Here is a 16996-nt window from a genome sequence, read left to right as displayed (position 1 = left end):
ACATGTGAAAGGAGGCTTGAGACCCCTCAGGATCCAGGACAGCAACTGTCAGGGAGGGCACCCCACAGGGGAAACCGGGGCAGCCTGACCCTCCAACCCTGTCAGCACATTCTACTTTAAAACCTTTGAAAATTCAGGGGCGCCTGGGTGGCTCCATGGGTTGGGCCTTTGCCTTCAGTTCAGGTCGTGGTCTCGGGGTCCTGGGATCGAGTCCCGCATCAGGCTCTCTGCTCAGCAGGGAGACTGCTTCCTCCTCTCTCTCTGCCTGCCTCTCTGCCTACTTGTGATCTCTCTCTGTCAAATAAATAAATGAAATCTTAAAAAAAAAATAAAATACAACCTTTATAAAATCAGATTTGACTTGATTATGGAGGCAGCATTCCCTTCTTCTCTTAAATTTATTTTTTGAGAGACGAGCACAGGACCATTCCAGTTTACAAGACTTTTTGTGTGTCTGTTTTCTGAGATGACATTCAACCAACACAAAGGCAACCATTTTATCGTTCCAATTTTAGTATATGTGCTGCCGAAGCGAGCACCAAAGGCAACCATTTTAAAGGGAACACTTCAGGGGCCTCTGTTATAGTCCCAGTGTTGTGCAACCATCACCTCCATCCAGTTCCAAAATATTCTCACTACCTCCAAAGGGAACTCTGTACCCATTAAGCTGTCAACTCTCCATTCTCCCTCTTCCTCTCAGCCCCCCCCAACTACCCACCTGTGTTCTGGCTCTGGATTTGCCAGCTCTGGACACTTCATATAAATGCAATCATATAGAATGTGACACCTTATATATGGCCTCCTGGATCTTAGCGTAGCATTTCTGAGTTCCGTCCACATTGCAGCAAGCATCAGTACTCTGTTCCTTTTTCTGGCTGAATCATAGTCCATCCAATGGCTCTACCATTTTGTTCAGCCACCCATCAGTTGGTGGACACTTGGGCTGTTTCTAGTTTTTTTGTTTTGTTTTGTTTTAAAGATTTTATTTATTTATTTGACATACAGATCACAAGTAGGCAGAGAGACAGGCAGAGAGGTTGGGGAAGGGAAGCAGGCTTCCTGCTGAGCAGAGAGACCAATGCAGGGCTCAATCCCAGGACCCTGGGACCATGACCTGAGCCGAAGGCAGAGGCTTTAACCCACTGAGCCACCCAAGTGTCCCTGTTTCCAGTTTTTTACTGTCGTGAATAATTCCACTACTAACAGAGGTATACATGTATTTGTTTGAGTATTAGCTTTAGATTTTTTTAGGTACATACATTGTGAGGCTTTCCATTTTAAAACCCAGAAAGGCTCAGGCAAACTAGGATGAGACTGTCACCTACCTTCAGTGTGTCAAGCATTAGGACCCCCCCCCACGCGGTGCTCAGATACAAAGAGGAACAAGAGAGGTGCTTCTGGATGGAGGCACTTAAACCGACAATTCTGATCAGGGTCAGCAGAATTGAGGGAAGACAAGAAGAGGCATCTGACCCAGGCAGGGGCTGTGGGGAAGAGGAGGGAATTTCATCTGGAAAATTCTTCATGAAAGGACAAGGCAGGTCCCGCCCACCCTCGGGGACCTACAGGTGTTGGGGAGGCACTTAGACAATTAGATTAATCAATGCAAAATTAGAAAGAAGCACTTGGTCCTAGAGGAACATGGGAGTGGAGCGGGGAGCCCTGGAGGGCCAGGAAGATTTGTAGACCACGGGACACCAAGGCTGACTTTTGAAAGACAAATAGAAGTCATCCTGATGCTGAACGGAGGAAGAAACTGTAGGCAGAGTGAATGACATTGCTTGCTCAGAGACACAGAAGCCGGATGGTGCAAGTCCCCCCTTACACATTTCAGAGTAAAGAATGTCCCACTCCTGTGGATTTAAGCAAAAGACCTTGCAGCTGTGATATGATGCCAGAAACCACCATTTCACCCACAAATTACAAAATGCCAATGAAACACAAAGATTCTATAGCAAGGAATCATGAAAAATGTACTAATAAAGGGATGCGACGTGAAGCTGGATGGTAGCCTGATTCGGTCAGGTTCCAAAAGGACCACTGGCCTGAGCCAAGACATAATTTTCTACTGGCAAAATCCTATTTGAAAAGACTTCGTCTAATTTCTAAAACAAGATGGCCCATTGTTTATTCTGTTACTATGGCTACGTTGAACACCAGCTTCCAGGGTGGAACCCCGTAAGTATCCTGAAGGAGCTCCTGGCTATGATCGTAAATATGGCTCTTGATGTGCTCGGGCTGCTGTGACTTGCTGGTCAGGCGACAGTTCTGAGGGGAAGAGAACCTGTGATGTCTCATGGCTTCAAGCCCTCATGGCTTCAAAGAGGCCAGGCAGAAGAGGCAGGTCCTCTCTTTCAGCTTGCTGAAGAGAGGCAGTACTGAGCCCTAGGGAGGAGTGGGGTGGAGGGGTCACTCTCTGGGCCCTTTTCAACATCCAAGAGCAGAATCGTGTTTCTCTCCCAACTGGGAAGTCCACATCATCTCCTCCTAACTAGACTCCATGCCTCAAGCCCTGAATGTCTCCAGTCCAAAACTGCCCTCAGGGGTCAGCCTTCTCATTCACCACTCACATCAGAAGACAGGTCCAGGCAAAGATCCCCCTCCCTGATCTGAAGCAGGGTAAGTTGCCAGGAGCTTCGCTTGAAGGAATCCCCCACCCCTGTCCTGCTTCAACTACCCCGCATCTTCTCCGACGTTCCCATGTACCCCGTTGTGTCACCCCCAAATTCTTATACTGAAACCCTTATCCCCAGCATGATGGTGTGAGGAGGTGGGGCCTGGGATAAAGTCATGGATGTGGAGCCCTCCTGAATGAGATAAGTGAGAGTGCTTGCTTCCCAGTAAGGGAAGGATATAACCAGAAGTCGGCAGTCTACAACTCAGAAGAGGGCCTTCACCAGAACCCGACCGTGCTGGCATCCTGATCTTAAATTTCCAACCTCCAGCACCATGAGAAATAAATTCCTACCATTTATAAGCCCCCCCCCGTCTCTGTCATTTTTGTTACAGTAGCCCAAGCTGATGAAGATAGCCCCACTGTCCCTATCCAAACTTATTTGAGGGATGAGGGACTCACTTACTTCTAAACAAGTTCTTGATTCCCATCTTCAAACTATCCCTTAAAACAGAGTTTGAAATACAAATATGGGACACCTGGGTGGCTCAGCTGGTTAAGCAACCGACTCTTGATTTTGGTTCCAGTCATGATATCAGAGTTGGGAGATCCAGGGCCCCCATTGGGCTCCGTGCTCGGTGTGGAATGTACTTAGACTCTCTCTCTCTCTCTCTCTCTCTCCTCTGCCCTCTCTCCCTCCCCCTTCCCTCTCTCTCTAAAAAAATTTTAAAAATAAGGGGATTTGGTGGGGACTTGAGAAAGTAGAGGCTATAGGTCCAACCTAACAGAATTGTTTCCATTCGTTTTCAGAGGGATGGATTCATTCCGAGATGTGAAGATGGACACCCCATGAATCAAAACTCAAAGGCTAAATTTCAGGATCATTGGAGAGAGAACTTGGACTGGTGTCAAAGAGAAGGGAAGGGCCCTGACTGTCAGATGTGACCTTCTAAAACGATGTCTCCAAATTTCTCTGATCATACACCTTTCTCTGTTTTCAAAACCGGAGTATGCCCTCCAATACATCACTCATTTGTTTATTTTCTGCATGTCTGAATTTGTTAATATATTACGAACTTTATAAACCAAATACAAAAAGTAAAAATTTTAAAGAGAGAAGATAGAAATCCAATTCAAAACTCTATTATTTTCTTCTTGCACTCCGATGGACTGTCTTACAAACACCGCTCCAAGTGCCTCCAACCCAGATCCCGCCCTCTGAGACGCGTCATGTTCCCTCCCTTCGAAAGCTGGAGGCGATCTCTGCTAGGCTGATAAACTCCACGCCAGTTGAAATCAGGAGCCGGGACTTTGGAAGTCGGTGTCTCTAACCTTCTCTATCTGGTTCTGTCCTTCCCTCCTCTGGGACCCCTTCTTGGGCTGAGTCCCACCTTTGCCCTGCAAAAGCCCCACACTGTTCTGAGGCCAGGAGACAAAGAGGCATGCTGGCAGAAGTCAGACCACATCCTCCCGTTGCCGCGGAAACGTGGAAGTCAAGGATTGTTTTCTTCCACTGGCAACGCTGTAAACAGTAACAAAACAGCCTCACCAGTCCGGAGGCCCCGTCCCTAAAGGGCATAATCTACCCTTGACGGACAGGCGGTAGGAATGGGGGCCCATTTGTTCCTCTCATATCACATTAGCAATGCCTGGATTAAGTTTGATGATCCTGACGCCACCCCATGGCAGGTGGATTTGTTTATTGGGAGTCCTGTCCTGACCACAAGGGAATTTGAAATAGGGTAGCTACCCACTGTTCGGAAGCTCACATGAACTATGGCTGCCACGAGGCTGAGGAGCCACCAAATGGCCAGAATGGGACCGTGGCTTCCACATCCCATCTCCCACACGGGAGGCATGGAGGATGGACAGACATGGTTGTAAGGAAGTCCTTGACCTAAGAGCCCACTGAAGATTTGTGGGCAAGAGTCATCCGGTAACAGAGCTGAGTGACCTTGGGAGTTATGTTCAGAAGGGCTCAGGCTGGACTTCTGCCTTTGCCAGTTACTAGTTGTGTTCGTCTCCTAGGGCTGTCCTAACAAAGCAGCACAGGCTGGGTGGCTTAAACAACAGATACTCATTCTCTCACAGTTCCAGAGGCTGGAGTGCTGAAATCAAGTTGTTGGCAGAGCCGTGCTCCCTCCAAAGACTCTAGGGGAGGATCCTTCCGTGCCCTCAAAACCGCTGGTAGCCCCCAGGAGTCCCATGGCGGGCAACAATCCGACTCCCATCTCTGCCTCCGGCTCCACACGGCTGTCTTCCCTCTGGGTCCGTGCCTGTGTCCAAGTCTCTCTCTCCTCATAGGGACACCAGTCCTGTTGGATTTATGGCCCTCTTCACTCCAGGATGACCTCATCTTAACTAATTATATCTGCAGCAGCCCTATTTTTAAAGAGGGTTACATGCTGAGACACTGGAGAGGGAAGTTAGAGCCTCAGCGGATGTTTTCGAGGAGACATGATTCAACCCATAACAGTAGCTGAGTTACTTTGGCAAACTTACTCAGCCTCTCTGAGTCTCAGCTGAAGGGAACACTGCTGTGGCCTGCTTCGCATGGCAGATGGGAAGCTCGGGTCAGATCCCCCGAGAATACTGAGGACCCACTACTTGCCTCTTCTCCCTCCATGACTTCCTGCCTTCCCCCTTGACCTGTTTCATTCCCACTGTGGGGAAACTTTTGCCCCTACCCAGATAGCAATTCTCTGCCTGCTGAACCCAAGATCTCGCCAGAGGCATAATGCAGTCAGAACCCAAACGGAAAAGAGGCAGGGAATGCATTGGAGAGGTGACTAGGATATGAATCTGGCCTGGGAAATATCCAGATGGGCTTGGTGTGGAAAGCATTAAAAACCTCAAGGTTCAGGGGACAATTTGGTAATATTTCTTTTTTTTTTTTTTTAAGATTTTACTTATTTATTTGAGAGCGAGACAGTGAGAGAGAGCATGAGCGAGGAGAAGGTCAGAGGGAGAAGCAGACTCCCCGTGGAGCTGGGAGCCCGATGTGGCACTCGATCCCGGGACCCCGGGATCATGACCTGAGCCGAAAGCAGTCGTCCAACCAACTGAGCCACCCAGGCGTCCCGAATTTGGTAATATTTCAATTGAAGGTTAAAAATGTCTATGCTCCTTGGACAGTAATTCTACTTCTAGATGTTTATCCCAAAGATCTGGTCTATGTGCCAAATGATGCATGAAAAGGATGCATCCAGCTTTGTTGACTAAAGTAACAGATTAAAAACAGCCTGCGCTGAATTCATGGTACATCCAAGTCATGAAATACTACACAGCCAGTAAAAATAATGAGGCAGCTCTTTGTATGCCAATATGGAATGATCTCTAAGATACAATTTTAAGTGAAAAAAAAATCTAAGTGAAAAAACAATGGTCAGGAAAGGAAGAATGAACAAGTGGGGCACAGAGAATTTTTAGGGCAATGGAAATACTCTGTGTGATCCTCTAACAATGGACCCAGGCCATCATATATTTGTCTGATCCCACGGAATGTACAACACCAAGAGTGAACCATCTGATCTATGGTCTTTGGGTGTTTATGACATCACTGCAGGCTCGTCAGTCATAACAAATGTGCTCCTTGGGGTGCCTGAGTGCCTCAGTCAGTGAAGTGTTCGACTCTTGGTTTTGGCTCAGGTCACTGATCTCAGGGTCATAAGATCAAGCCCCACATCAGGCTTTCTACTCAGCACAGAGTCTGCTAGGGATTCTTTCCCTCTTCCTCCCACTCCTCCTCTGCCCCTTTCCTGCCTCAAATAATTGAATGAATCAGATCTTTAAAAAAAATCAAATGTACCCCTCTGGTGGGAGGTGTTGATCCTGGGGGAGGCTGTGTATGTGTGGGAGATAGGCGCTGGGAGAATAGATATAAATCTTTGCATCTTCCTCTCAATTTTGTTGTGAACCCAAAACTACTTTGAAACATAAAGTATATTTAAAAATGAATAAATGAATAAGTAAAAGAGTCTAGAAAAAGCAAGATGAGAATAATGTTCTTTTATAACTCTCATAGTGGGAAAGAGGGAAACTGCATACACACACACATATGTATACCCACACACATGCATGTACACACATATACATACATGTAATATTTTCAGAAGGATATAGGAAAAAGTAGTAACAGTGGTTGCCTCAAAAACAGAAATCAGGCAACCGGGGCAGAAGACAAAAGGAGACATACTTCCCACTGTTTATCTCTCTGTGCCTTTTGAATCATGTACCCTATAAACAAATTATAAAAAACAAATCAAGGGACGCCTGGGTGGCTCAGTTGGTTAAGCAGCTGCCTTCGGCTCAGGTCATGATCCCAGCGTCCTGGGATCGAGTCCCACATTGGGCTCCTTGCTTGGCGGGGAGCCTGCTTCTCCCTCTGCCTCTGCCTGCCATTCTGTCTGCCTGTGCTCGCTCTCTCTCTCTCTCTCTCTGACAAATAAATAAATAAATAAAATCTTTAAAAAAAAATAAAAACAAAAAACAAACAAAAAAAAACAAATCAAAATGTTAAATACTAATAATAGATTTCAAAGGCTTCTGACCAGTTTGGATCTACTAGATTAGGAGGAGCTCAAGGGAAGGTTTCCATCTGGTGCAGAGAAGGGAGTGTGTCAGGAGCTGATGGTGTGTACCCAGGCAGAGATCTCTTCATTTGGGGTTCAGCTGCTAACCACAGCTGGGAATACAGGAGCAGGAGCTGGCCCTCACAAAAGGAGAATGATAAACGCTGTTTAGGTAATGGTTAATGTTGCTGTGTGCACTGAGAGCTGAAGCAAGGCTCCAGGAAGGAACAGGGGAGACATATAGGATCGCAGGCCTAGCCTGCGTGGGGGTCACATGGGAGTATGGGGGACCCAAGGAAGATGCTGAAGGCTCTGGGACACAGAGGCCCAGTCAGCCTCCACAGGCACACACACCCTAGCACCTGTGGAGAGGACGCATCCTCCAACAAGGCCAGCAAGATCAGACCAGAAGGCCAGGGAACGGACGACAGAGAAACCATCCATCTGTGCTCATGCAATGTCTCATTCCCTCAACTTCTTGCTAGGGGACTGGCTAATTTGGTAAACTAATCGAGACACATTATCAGGCATTATTTCATGAATACCTCACGGGGGCACAGAAGATGTTTCCTCTTGAATCAACTTGACATTGCCGTATTAATAGCTGTCAATTGTTTAATTTGTTCATCTTTCCCAGGGGCAATTGCATTTTCACTGGCACTTCAGACACTCAGAGGAATGTGTGTCTATGGAAAGTTACCTCAAGACTGTGGCAGGATGATAGAAGAGAGCTATTTGGAACAGGAGGCCTTCTCTTGTACGCTTCAAGCCCCATGGCAAAGGGGGTGACCCGATTCACCCACCTTTCATCCTAGGTCATCCCTGGGAAAAGGCTGGGGACCACTTTAAGGGGACCAAAGCCACTTAGAGTGGGGCCTGCCAGGGCCTGCTGTCTGCTCCAGGGCTCGACAAAGCTCCAGTCTCACCTGAGTGGCTCACAAAACACAACGGACTTGGGGTCTGTCAATCAGACATCTTCCACTGGCATAATTTAGCTGCCACAATATGTCAGGTCTATAAAGAAATAATTGCTGAATCCCGAGACAATCAATGCTCAGCACAAGGCATTGCAAGGGCCTGGGAACGTCCCTTTCTTCCCCCACCCATGAAACTGCAAGAACTTGTCCAACCCAACCCAACCCACTAAGAGAACTATTAATTACTTTTCAAGGACAAAGCCTCTTCCTTTGTGTTGGCACAGACAATTAAGAACTCAGCCTGTCTAGTCCACCCTTAAAGATAAAGCCAATCAGGGCAATTTGCCACAACAACCCACCATTCACTAGGACGAAACAACTCCTTTAATGACCGGCTTCTTTTAGTATGCAAGGTGCACAAACCCCGTACGCCTCTCAGTTGCCCTGGTGCAATTATTGTATTGATTTGATGCAGCATTAGCTCCACGTTTAAGGTGGTTTATGTTTTTTAATTTGCAATTAAATCGAATGACGCCTCTTCGCTAAGATGGCTGACACGTGTTTATATACTGCATCGAGCAATGAAGACAATGTTTATTTAGCATCATAAAACATACAGGATGGGGAGCTCAAAATTTCAAGCAACTCAGTTTCTTGCCTGGCTCTTCAGCCTAGTTAAAAAAACAAAGGACACACCCATCCATTGTAAAAATGGTCCGAGTAATAATGGGTGCTTTATGGTGATGATCTAATGATGTCACCAAGCAAACATCAGAGGCATAATGATATGGAATGAATGTCTGTGTCACCCCCCGAAGTTCTCATTGTGAAGCCCTAACCCCCAGAGTGATGGTGTTGGGAGGTGGGGCCTTTGCAAGGTGATTAGGATCAGAGGAGGCCATGGGGATGGGACCCTCATGATGGGATTAATGCCCTTATAAGAAGAGGAAGAGAGATGCTTCTCTCCACACATACACACCAAGGAAAGGCCATTGGAGCACACAGGAAGAAGGTAGCTGTCTACAAGCCCTCTCCAGAAGGAAACCTCCTACCACCTTGACCTTGAACATCCCAGCCTCCAGAACTGTAAGAAAGTAAAGACTGATGCTGCCCAGTCTTTGGTGTTTGGTTCTATCAGCCCAAGCAGACTAACACAGATAATGGCTAGAAGAGCAGCAAGAAAAATTGATGGTTTTGTTGCATCTTCCTTTCTGGGTGATCTCCAAGCGCTTGACCCACTCAGTTTCTTTCCAGTCCCTGATACAGATGCACTCTCTCTCCTTTTCCTATCACATCCCAACTCAGCATCGATCTCAGGATCCTGCTTCCTCCAAGAACAGGCAAGATGGTAGTTGATGGTAGTTGACAAGAGTTGACGTCTCAGGAGGGCATCCCAGAATCAGAGCAGTATCCGCAGTCACTGATCACTTCCTCTGAAAACTCAGAAATATCTCAGGCTGCCCCATCTCCAGCTCCTTAAATACAGTGTCCCCAGCCACTCACCACATGATGACTGGCATATAAATAGCAGCAGCAGAAAATAGTGCCTGGTTTTTGAATTATCCCAACGCTTAACAGCCCAGTAAAGGAGGATGAATCTGCAATAGGCATGAAGAAGAGAAGGGTAGAAGACAAGAGTGTCCTGGAAGGAGAAGGGAAAGGTTTCAAGGACATCCACTGCTGCTAGGAGACAAGGAAAGAAGAGGACCCTAGGGAAGGTGGACAGGATGATTTCCAACATCAGAAGACACTCAGGTGACCTCGGTGATCACTCTTTTGGTGGAGTGACAGAGGTGGGAGGCCACATGAGGGGTCCAGAAGAATGAAGAGTTATCAGTGTGTGGAGGGATGCTCGCCTGCTCTGCACGCCCAGAGACCAAGGCTGTGATTACCTAAGTACCTCCTCTTAGCAGTATTCCAAAGGGTGCTTCTCATGCTATAATGCTCATCTCTTAAGGATTAGCATTCATTAAACTGGTAACTTAGACATTGATTCACATAAAAACCAGCGTTACCTTATGGGTGTGGGTTTGGTGTTAACTGCCCCTCCCCCTCTCTCAGGTAGTGATGAAATTCTACCAGCAGTAGCTAGAGGAGCTTCTCTGGGCTGTCCCTCTGGGCTGGCTTTTCTACTGCTTTGTAGCCTCTTGGTTTCATCATCCCTACGCCATCTCCATGCCCCATGCCAATCTGAGATCATTGCTGACCCATGACCATCTGTGATGGACCAGCCACTTACTCATACCAGAGTCAGACTGGCATTTTCTGAGGGTTCTATTTCTATATTGCTCCTAACATCTAAGTAAGAGTTGGGCTTTGCTCTGTCTTGTCCCATGCAAATGCTGAAGCAACCAAAGGTGGAGGCTCTTGCCAACACCCTGAAGAAAATCCCATGAGATAGTCCTACAGATATCAACTCTAGCTATGGTGGGTGGGTAGTTCAGACTTCCCTGGTGTTCATGGGACAAAGAAGTCTTGAGTACTCTTGTTACCTGGTACTCCTTCCCCATTACTCTAAGACCCTTGAGACACTGGGTAATGGGAACTTGCTCTTTCAAACAAGTTTTCTTGCTATAGTCTCCATTGCTCTAAGGCATTGTGGAAGGGGCATAGGTTTGTGGGGGAAATATGGAACAGAGATGATACAGATTCAATCTTCTCCTCTGGAAATAAAAATGACCCCTGGAGATAAAAGGGAGACAGGAAAGGCATGGTTCTTGCCCTTGGTGGGGGTGGGGGCGGTAAGATTCATGAATTGATCTGATGCTAATGACAGAGTTAAAAAGAGCATTATGTACAGTCAATTACTAACTAATTATTCAGGCTATTGGGACCAAGAAAAGTCAGGGCAATTAGACTCATTTAAAAAAAAAATGATACTGACATTCAACAGTCTCTCCCTATCAAGTGACCATGAGGAAAATGTTCAACAATAGATTAAGGGAAAAAAATGAAGAGGAAAAGCAATACTGTCATGGGCCCAATTGTGTCCCTTCAAAGAAGACATGCTGAAGTCCTAGTCCCCAGTATCTCAGAATGTGACGTGATTGGGGTAGAAAGGGGTTTTTACAGCAGTATTGAGGTCATCAGGGTGGGTCCTAATCCTATGGGACTGGTGTGCTTCTAAAATAAAGGGAAATTAAAAGACAAAGACAGATACAGGCAGAGGGAAGACAATGTGAAGACCCAGGGAGAAGACAACCAGCCTTATGACTGGAGGGAGGCACCTACCTACATGCCCAGAAATGCGGAAGATTTCCAGCAAATGGCCACATGCTAGAGACAAGGAAAGATTCTCCCCAAAGCCATCGGAGAGAGAATGGACCTACTAACATTTCAATTTCAGACTTCCAGACTCCCAAACTGTGAGACAATAAATTTCTGTTGTTTTAAGTCACCCAGTATGGGGTCTTTCTTACTGGCGGCCCTGGGAAACTAACACACTATCATATCCAATGCATACATGGTTTGTAGGTCTTATCCCAATTTCTGAAAAACTTAAGTACGAAAGAAATCTCCATCTTATGACTGAATAACCACATCATACAGATTTTTTTAAGTGGTATGTCTGGTAAAGCAACTGTGGGAACATTAAGAACAGAAAGAAAGAAGAAAAAAATCCAGAGGAAAAGTTGGAAACACAGTATCTAAGATCCCTCATAGTTTGCTACATGGATGTAAATTTTGTTCCAGGCTTCCTAGTGACCAGTTTAAAGAAAGAAACCAAGAGTTTAGGGCCATGTGGCTGTGACATCTGTCACCCCATTGATCGTCAGGGTTAATCTGGCTGATTTGGCTGGCTAGGCTGGTGTCCCCTTCCTCCCTCACCACTCCATATGCATCCCTCCTGAAGCTGTGCACTCAGTAGAAGCGAACAGTCTTCTCTGATACAGGAGGACCATTCTTTGATCAAGGGTAGCTGTGCTCCCCTGCCAGAACTTTCAAACAAACTCTCAAGGTCCATTTGTAGAAGAATGTAGGGTAATCAAACTTCTAAGACCCCAGACACATCCAGATGAGGCACTGCATGTCACAGTCTGCAATTCTGGAAGCGAGGGATGGAGGGAGGGAGGGAGGGAAGGAGGGAAGGAAGGGGGAAAGGAAGGGAGAGAGGGAGGGAAGGAAAGTAGGAAGGGAGGGAGGGAAAGAAAGAAGGAAGGGAGGAAGGGAGGAAAGAAGGAAGGAAGGAGGGAGGGAGGGAGGAAGGGAGAAGGGAGAAAGAGAGAGAGAGAAAGAAAGAAAAAGAGGAAGAAAGAGAAAGGGAGGGAGGAAAGAAGGAAGGAAGGAGGGAGAAAGAAGGAAAGAAAAAGAAAGAAAGAAAGAAAGAAAGAAAGAAAGAAAGAAAGAAAGAAAGAAGGAAGGAGGAAGAAGGGAGGAAGGGAGAAAGAGAGAAAGGGAGAAAGAAGGAAACCAAATCAGTTACATAACACAATTTCCACATGGAGGAAGAACAGTTATCAGGAGAAGCAAAGCTATTTCTGGTACTAAAGCCTAAGAGAAAGTTAATTAAGAGACTTGTCTGATTACTGAATTATATCCTCAGCAATATCCTTCATCCCATAAACACACTCTTGAGTTCTGACTCATATAGGGCTATATCTTAGAATATCCTTCATTTTTAACCAATGACCACGCAGTCTGGCAAAAGCTGTGATTTTTCAAAGTTAAAAGGATTGCAACTGGTTTATAGTTCTCGAATGATGAGGTTTAATCCAGAGACAAAATCTATAATATTTTAGGCTGTGGTTCCCAAATGCTAGCCCACATACTAGATCAAGGTCACCTGGGGAGCACCTTTAAAAAGATACAGATGTCTGGACCCTGTCCCTGGGAAGACGATTCACTGGACAATTCTGGTACCCAGTCAAGTCATCTTTGGAGGATCAAGTGCATGGCCTCAGGCAAGCCTCCTGATCTTTAGGCATATTTCTCTCTGTCCTGACTTTGATAACTCTTGGACAAAAGAGAAGTCAAGGTGAGACACACCCCACCCCAGCCAATTATGAGTTTCCTCCGTGTGTCAGTGTAGACCACTTAACACATCACTCCAAAACAGTTGCATCATGGGGCTGGAGTGGCTGCTCACCTACCCCTCCACATGCCCAGTGGGGCTCAGGACTTGGTTTGAATCCCCACCCCTCCATTTATCATCTTGTGGCCCTTTGCTGGGTCAGGGGACCTCTCCTGGCTTCGTGTAGCCCAGAGAGATGGGGATGCCAAAAACAGCCGCATAAATACGTTGCAATGATCAAATAAGACAAGCTATGTGAAAGTCTTAGCCAAGTGCATGTGCAGTAGAAAAAGCCAATAAAGGAAAATTTGCTGCATAATTTTCTTTTAGGAAATACCCTTTTCCCGTGACCCTACCCCAAGGCACTCTCCCTGATTGCAAGGTAAACAGAGGGATGCTGGACCACAGTGGGCACCCCCCAGGCTACCACCAGCCCTTGGTAATGGGCGTCTTTGCCATGGCCCACTGGTGAGATGGAGGGGCAAGTGTGCGAGATGTCACATGTAACTGAGCAGAGCATAGTCTTACAAGAATGAGGACAGATATGGAAGCAAATGACTCAAAACCTGTAAAAATAAACCCAACTTCGCTTGCAGCACTTAAAGGCAATGAAGACTCAGGAGGCCTCTTGGAGAATGGTTCGTGTTATTTTTATTTAGTGAGGGTCTTTTAAATCCTTTATTGGTTAATCCTCCTATTGTCTGGATAGCTCCTTCTTGTAGGATCATAAAGCTAGGTGCAATCTCGGACGGGCTATTTGGGGCCTTATTCTCCGCCTCCAAGCGCTTGTTTGTCTAAACCTGAATGCTCAAAGTACCTAAAGTGTGTATTCTCCCTAAAGTGATGTCTCCCCAAACCCAGGAGCAGAGGTGCAGGGGGAGAAGGGAGCAGAGGGAGAGAAGAGAGACGGCCAGGGACCGTCAGAGGTGGGGTGGAGGACTGGGCAATTCACAGCAAGCTTATTAAGGGTCTCTGGGAAGGCAGCGTGACTGCCAGCATCACTTTTGTCTCTGCCGTGTCTCTGTGATGGTGTGTGGGACGCAGCCATCTACAAACGTCCACAGAGAACTCACAATAACATGGGAAACGCTACTACACACCACTGTGTACACTCAGTACAGAAATAATAGCCCCACTTGACTGAGTACAAACCCCCCCACTCCTTATTTTATGTATATTAATCTCATTAAACCAACAGCCCAAGTTTTTTTTATTACCCCAGGTGGGAAGTTGGAGATACCGAGATTCAGAGAAGCTAAATCATTGGTCCAACGACTTGAGCGTAGAACCAAAGGTTTAGAGGCTGACCCGTCTGACTCCAAAGCCGGCGTTTTCATTTTTGCTACAGTACAGTGCAACCAGCGATGGCCAGCACAAATGGACAGAAGGAAACAGATCCCTGGGATTGCATCTGCATTTGGGGAGGTTGGGCATTTGTAAAAGGTGTTTGGTAGTCTGTCCAGAAGGATTGTACATTTCTTTCCTAATGAAGAACATTAACCCTACTTTTATAAAGTCCCTTCCCACAGGACATCCCAGCAAACAGGCAGCCTCTCACAGACCTCATGGCAGACCCTGATTCCCATCTGGGGCTGCGGGCTGAGAGCCGAAGTGTCCGTACTCTGTGGTCCGCAGGAGGTGGGCTGCTTACCCCCCACAAGAAACGAGACCCGAGTTGTTCAAGTGTCTCTTCATCCCTCTCAGGCTTTTCACCAGCTCCAGCCAGACAAGCACCGAGGGAAGCAAAGCCAGGAGCTCCTGCTGCCCCACAGCCCCTTGGAGACTGTATTTGTGTCCTGCCGTAAGAAAGTAACACAAACCGGGTGGCTGAAAACAACAGAAATTGATCCTTTCTGAAATCAAGGCATCAGCAGGGCCCTGCTCCCTCCAGGGCTCTAAGGGACATTTGATTTTTTGCCTCTTCCAGCCCCTGGTGGCACCGATGTCACCTGACCCCGGCGTCTGCCTCTGCCTCCTCTCATCTCTCTCTCTCCTCTGTGTGTCTCTTCGAAGGACACTTGTCACTGGATTTAGGCCCCACCTGGGTAATCCAGAACAATCTTGTCTTTGGACCCTTAATCGAACGACATCTCTAAGGCCCTTTTCCTAGTGAGGTCACATGCAGGGAGTTCAGATGTTCACATAGATTCGAGGGGTGTTAATCGTTTAACCCACCATAGAGACATCTTTCTTTCTAGCCCAGGGCTCATGACAAGAGACAATGGAGACAGGCGTTAGAGTCACATCTCACGGCATCACTTGTCCCAAGTTTTGGCACCAAGGGTTGAATCGCCTCCTTCAAATGAAGAAAAGTCTGCTACCAGTTGAAAAAGGACAGAGAACAGTAAGCCCGTGTCTCCCAAAGCGAGCAATGTCTCTTCCACGGTAGGCAATGACTGACTGTAAATGAAGCCATGTCCCTTTAAGTTCCTGAGGCCCCAAACCTTGAAATCTCTCTTTAATTGTATGGTAATCATTAGGGGCTTTGTCAGGAAAGGATGACAGGAGTAATCACCCGAAAACAGATTTCTAGGTAATTTATACTTAGTCAATCCAAACCTAATTCCTGAGTGACCTATACTGTGCCTAAGGAGCCTGAAATAATCATGTATTTACCCTTTACCCTGAAATTAGATGGTACTTACTATGCAATTATCCAGCCACTAAGTGACAATTACCGTGTAATTAAATGGTCAGTGGTTACCATATTATTAAATAGCATTGACATGATATTCGTTCCACAGAAGCTTGAACTGTCGCCACAGAATTAAACTCCTCATCAAGAAATTACAGCCATTCCTGGGAAGTTCTGCTTTTTTGCTTGGATGACTTTCAAGTTGGCAGAAATTCCCAGGGTTGTGTGCCTCCGAGGGAGCCAGAACATGGCCAGAGCTGGGCACAGATGGAACATAGCCTCCCAGGCATGCATCCTTTGCCAGATCGGGGCAGGACCTCTATAGCCCAACTCCAGTCTAGCACAAGGACATCTGGGAAAATTTCTCCATCCTTCTCCAAAACCATGCTGAAGAGCCATGCTAGACATCATGTTCTTTCTCTCCTGGTGCGGTACCTACCCAGGAATGTCACGTACCTGGAGAGCTTGAAGTCCTGAGTAAGGCAAGAGTTCTGTGTCAGCCTGGGAGAAGGAGTCCTTAAATCATCATTATCAGCATGAGCTGGCTCCTAAACTCCATGGAGACAGGATCTCTCTCTACCTGCTGCATTTATTGCCTTATCACCAATACCAGCCCTGGCACATAGTAGCTGCTCAATATGTAATACTAGTTGGCTTGATGTATTTTTATTCATTGGTATGGATTCACTACACGCCAGCCCCCATGCACTAAAACAGACCCTGAGCTCTGATGGACACTCAGCGAGACCGAGTCACTTGCCCAAGGTCATTACACAAGCAGTCAGTGGCAAATCCAAGACCAAACACAGGTCTGTCTGACTCCAAAGCTGTGCTCTTTCTATAGTCTCAAACAATCCCCAAAACTCAGGAGAACTTGGAGAAGGATAAATTGCTTTGGGGTGGGTCTAAGGGATTTATGCAGAACAATTACACCAAGCAACCACAATAGTTTATGTCAACTGTTTCTTACATTCAGTAGAGAAAGTAAGGCTCAGAGAGGTTAAGCATCTTGTCCAAAGTCACACTGCTGGTAAGTTGCTTGGCCTTGAACTTGGAAACCGAAGTCTTTTGTCCTCCTGGTGTAGCTGGAGAGATACAGACAGCTTGCCTGAAGCCCTCGTGTTTTTACAACTAAAATGCGATGTCTTTGTCAGCGCTGCTTCCAGGTGTTACTGCTAAAATGTGGTATCTCACTAGCACTGTCTCACACCCTAGATCAAATTACATCACCTCCAAAGAGCGGTTCAG

The sequence above is a fragment of the Lontra canadensis genome, unplaced genomic scaffold (assembly GCF_010015895.1).
Source record: "Lontra canadensis isolate GAN:19392208 unplaced genomic scaffold, GSC_riverotter_1.0 scaffold128, whole genome shotgun sequence".
Taxonomy (NCBI): Eukaryota; Metazoa; Chordata; class Mammalia; order Carnivora; family Mustelidae; genus Lontra; species Lontra canadensis.
Note: the sequence above shows the minus strand (reverse complement) of the source record.